General features: G+C 38.6%; 1 long non-coding RNA gene across 2 annotated transcripts; it reads left to right on the top strand.

The window, feature by feature from the left end:
* The first annotated feature begins 1,953 nt into the window (after positions 1–1,953).
* Positions 1,954–2,652, top strand: LOC129765046 (uncharacterized). Of its 2 annotated transcripts, none has more exons than XR_008741338.1 (3): positions 1,954–2,211; positions 2,273–2,346; positions 2,405–2,652. It is a non-coding gene; the product is annotated as an uncharacterized LOC129765046 (long non-coding RNA). The 2 variants fall into 2 exon arrangements; XR_008741341.1 differs by having other exon boundaries at positions 2,254–2,346.
* The last annotated feature ends 2,736 nt before the right edge of the window (positions 2,653–5,388 follow it).

Genomic DNA, 5,388 nt, shown 5'->3' with positions numbered 1-5,388 from the left:
AGCATAAAGCTTGCGTAAAAACAGCCAACATATCCATTTGACTCCTCAGTACACTGAGTTGAGCCGTCCCACAAAAACAATATTTACTGGTGACGTTATGCGAGACTGTTTGGTTAAAAGAAAAATAAAGGTCTAATGACCATCGAAAATTTTTGGATTAATCTGAAAGGACAGACAATCCCAATACAAAAATTAAAAACCCTACCTATCAGATGATTCGAATGTTAGAATTAGTTTTCCTATCATAACCTATGTTAGTACTTACAATTAGTGTTAATTTTTTGAAAAGGATACAGCTTCAATGTCCTGGCAATGTCAGTCTTCTTTAATGGCGAATGCCTTCGCTTAACCAGCGAATCCCAATAGGTTCAAAGGTTGTGCATACCAGGCGCACATTTCGTTATTGCATGTTCTCTTTTTATTCCATATTTACATTGTCCGTATACATCCTGCAAAATACATAAAGAATCAATTCAGAGAACAAATTATGTAAATAAATACTCTCCCCGTAGAATCCGTTCTTCTAGGATTCTTCCTTCTATTTTTTCCAGTCGAAATTTAGCATCCAATGCTAGTTTGGTACGCCTTCTGTGCTTTTCCTTCCGTCGTATCCGTATGAATTCGTCATCTGTTTGTTTATTTTTGTTTTGACATTTCAACCCACTGCAAATTGTTAGGGCGTGCATAAGTCGGTGAAATATTTCGTATAACAGTTATACGGAAATATTTCAATACATCGAAATTCATTTTATCAAATAGAGATTTGATGTAGAATTTCGTTCGTTTAAGGTAGTTTTGCGTTTTGTGGCAGAAGTGGATATGTTTCTGATGTTGATATTCAGAGTAGGCCATTTCTTCACAAAACAGTTTGTGCGGTGAGTTTAGCAAAGAATATTGTTCTCAACGTAAGGATTGAGGTTTTCTGAGGCTGAATAAACCTGATTTGTTCTGGAGATTTGATTAGTTTTGGTAACAACTCGCTTCAGTGAATTCAGAGACGAATTCACGTAGAAGTGTGTTTGTTAGTGAAAGTGTAAGGTGTTGGACTTATGCCACCTGATACAAGCGGTAGGGAAAATCTGTCAGTGTTTTTCACGTTTCATAAATCTGTTTTTTTTTGTGAGTATAATTCTTTTTGGTAGACTTCATGTTTATGTTCCATATATATCAGTTCCGTAATACTTCATATTCCCTCAATGGAAGAAACAAGCATTCGCTGGAGACCAGAGTCGAAAGACGTTGAAGGTCAGTGGTAGACACGTTCTGTGATGGAGCGTGAACTATAAACAGAGGAGGAGTCAATCTAGGTTGATGATGATAACATATGACCCCGAATAGCTGTACTTCTGTTGTCTGTTGTTTTTGGGAAAAATTCTAAATTTCGTATGCACTTACGAAAATTTAGTTGATTTCATTCAACTAAATTTTCGTAAACTAAGCATGGAGTGATGTAACAGGTGTACATTTGTGTATTGTAGTGTTTAACATTTCTTGTAAATATTCTGTTAAGTGTAATGTAGTTATTTTCAATGTTGTACATACACTTACTTTCTAGTTAATTTATTTATATATTTATTCACCCACTTTTGGTAGATTTATTTATTTCATTTATTTATTTATTTATTTATTATTTATTTATTTATTTATTTATTTATTTATTTATTTGTTGGAGGAATTATTATGTTAATATAATTAAAATATTTAAATCACACTTGCCAAACTTCTGCTGAAACATAAGTACTCAGTACATATGAAACAGACTTTTTCCCGTCGATCATTACACACGACGATGTTCATAACTTGCATGAAATCGTTGTGCTGTTGTACGCAACACAACATCTAAGAGCGAGGCAAAGCTCATGTTCCGCCACACCAATACAAGAGCGAGTAGCTTAAGCGACGCTAGCTTGAGTGGTCACTCATGCGCGAGGAAAATAAAGAAGCCAGGTTTCGTGGAAGAATCGCGAGAATTAGCTGACTCAACCTTGAAACAAAGAGCGGACAATTATGACTTGTTTAGCTGTAGGACTGGGGGTCTGGGGAAATTCGCGGTTCAAAAAGAACCTTATTGGCTTCGGCAAATATTGTTCTCCTGGAGGAAAGGGTTAATTGTTTGAAGCAACCGTCATACTTTTTGCTCGTTCACTTTGACCCAATCTGTGGAAGAGGCAGGAGTGCGATTTTGAAATCGCGTCGCGGTGTGTTTTTGAAGTAGGTTTCTGTGTTAAACGATTTCTTTAAAATGTGTAATAGTTGTTGCTTTTTTGTATAGGGAAAATTAACGAAGAAATTCAAATTTACCAAGGTTTCGTTAAGTGTCTGTGCTTTGAAATAAAGCTCCAAAAGGTAAAAAAAAATCAGCTTTACTTTGAAACTATAAAGCCAAACTTATAGCGTCGAACAGCCGTTCGACGGCGGTTTATTTAGGGTTGATTTCCTGAGAACCAACACATCCTTCGAGGCTCGGCACACCGCAGAGGACAACGTGACGCACTGCTGACCCCACGATCTGGAGTCAAAGTTCCCGACAAAGCCATTTCCGTCGGAAGGGAGTGCTACGCTATAACAGCACTCCGGGCAGAGCCAGTTTGAATTCAAACCGTGAGTACCCTAACCCGTTATAACATGCGCATGTGGGTGGGTATTTCTTATTGAACGGTAAATGATGATGCAGTGACCACCGAGAAAAAGAAGACGTTTAGGAAGAATAAACAATACGGTTAAATTCATGGAGACGCACGAGGGACACATTAGGGTAGACATTAGGATTGGGAAAGTATTGTGTTAAATAGTTAGGAATAAATGTTTATATGAGATATATGTATTTGGGTTAATTTTCTTTTGGAGAAACCGTTTTGCGTCTCGTATCGGGTATACTATAATTGTTGAATTTACATGTTTGGATTTACGTTGGAGTTTCACTTTTGCGCCTGAAGCGAGAGGTGATAAGTGGACAGCAAGGTAGTTGATTGTTTTCTTTTCCCCGGGTAGATCTGCGGATTTCCTCCAGATCTCTTTGGTGGCGGCCAAAAAGTCATAGGAACGTTATTGGGAAACACTTGGGGAAAGAGTCACTGTTCGAGCGATTCTTCAACCATTTTCAGAGGCTAGTTATAAGACTGGTCCTTTGCCGGGCAAATCTCGCGCGAGTGGTCCTCTTAGAGGTGGCGCTTAAGCCACTCGCCTTTAAAGAATCCCCGGAACAGTGGCGAAACCGTAGCTGGGAGTTCTGCACGCTACATTTAATCGTGCACATGTTACATGTTTATGGTTTCTATGAATAGTAAATAACACAGTAGCCATTTAGGCGTAAGAGTAATCCCTCTGTTCTTCCATTGTTCAGTTAGACCGGACAGCGTTGTGTTATGACATTGTTGTGTTATCAATAGCACAACATCCCGATGCTTCTTGTAGGGCAAAGCAGTTTCACGCAGAGCTTGTATGGATGGAGAGAGGCCAGGACTACGACCGTGAATCGATCTCCATCGCTGATGATTGTTGCGTGGACGTAGTTATTCTATAGCAACACAAAGATGGTCAATTGGTCAATGGCTTAGTAAGCGAACGCACAACCAATGTGGCTATGACGACCCATAAAGCCAACACTTTCAGTAGGTTTTTTCAAAAACCCTGGATCGAGATACTTGAAGTCTGTAAAATAAATTCTCCGATATCTTCTGGAGACCTCAAAGCAGCATCCGGACAGTAGGACACGTGAAAACTCGGACACGAAAATCTTGTTGGGGTTCACAGATACGTTTTCTTCTCCATAGTTCATTGTAGCAAGTGTACAATTGTATACTTGTACAATGAACTTGTTGTTAATACTAAAAATACGCTAATTAATGCTAAAATACCGTAAGATCGGAAGTTTCGACGTGAGCTTGCAGAATCAATTAACGACGCGCAAACAAATGCCTACTGTGATTCTATTCAGTCTCAACGTCTTTCGTGTGCATGGATTTTTCGAGTTCATCTTTTAATTTCGAAATTTCACAGAAATTTAACTATGACTAAGTGGCGGCGTATTCGTGATTTATCCCACGAGAAAATGTCCTCTCAATCGTGCCGTGGGAGTGTCTCGGTGGACCGTGAGAAGGGTCTTAGACCGAGAAAAGAAAGAACAACTATACACGAAGTGGCCACAGAGCGTTCGAGATCAACTCGAATTCCGAAAGTTTCTCGCTGTCATCAAAAGGACAGAAAAATTCGAGCGTATCCAGTGCGATCAATGAGGAAAATGGTGAAGGAACACGAGATCCGCGACATTACGGCTTCGGAAGATCGCAAAGGTAGTTTGCGGGACGAAGTCGAGGACACGAGAAAGAACTCACATGATTATTAACCAGGAGCTACGAGTTGAGCGAGGTAAGAAAATCTTGAACTTCCTCAAGCGAAAATATCCGGTAATCCTGTTCACCCACGAGAGCATATTTGCCGTTGATCCCGTATAATACTCCAGAACCGATCACTATGTTAGTTTTCTCCCGGTAAAAGACGAAGCCGACGAACATAAAAACATGTATCTAGCTGTGATATTCCATTACTACTGGAATCTATTTCACGTAAAACTCCTATTCTTCCAGACACGTCTATCTTCATTGACAGGTTAAACAGCACTCCCTTTGTTTACCTTTCACTAGCAGAGCTACACTCTAAATTCAGGATACCACATCCTCCCCTGGCAGTAACAACAATGTAGCGGAAAATAATCTAGTTAACGAATTCGTTTTGCAGTTTTTCAATACTTCTTTTCAAACTTCTTCTTCTTTTTTTATTTGTTCACGGAGACTTTAAATCATATGATTCATTCGCATCCGATTTCAATTGAACAGCGTTCTCGTTATGTACTAGACAATATCCATGTGAATGAACTTCCGCAGTATCACAATGCATACGATTGATTGATTCGCCGTAATAAGGAACCGTCATCCTCCAAAGACGCTAAAACATGAAAAGAGATTAACGTTCTTTGGTTCGAAAAGAAAAATAACTCATTTTATAAAAAAAAAATATTGCCCGTCTCAAGTTAATTTAATTCTTAAAGCTCACCAAAATTATTTGCTTCATCAGCGTCAGCGTCTATCAAATCAATGTGTAATACCATGATGTTTGAAAAATTTACATTCATTTTCATAGATGCTGCCATATATCGGTTCTCAATGTTTTCATCAATTCTATAATCTACATCGAACGAGATATCGATCACAAATATTTCAAACAATGCATATTTTCCAAAAAGGTAGATAATTTTCTACATAAAACACATTCTAAAACTTAACGACTATTCTCAACTGCATGTAGACTTCTACATGCGAGAATCTTTTCCTTTCGAAAAAAATCATTCAGCTCATAACAAACAACTGCCTCAGCTGCAGGATACCGCTT

Source organism: Toxorhynchites rutilus, chromosome 1 (assembly GCF_029784135.1).
Source record: "Toxorhynchites rutilus septentrionalis strain SRP chromosome 1, ASM2978413v1, whole genome shotgun sequence".
In the NCBI taxonomy this organism is placed as follows: domain Eukaryota; kingdom Metazoa; phylum Arthropoda; class Insecta; order Diptera; family Culicidae; genus Toxorhynchites; species Toxorhynchites rutilus.
This window is presented reverse-complemented; position numbering and strand designations above follow the sequence as displayed.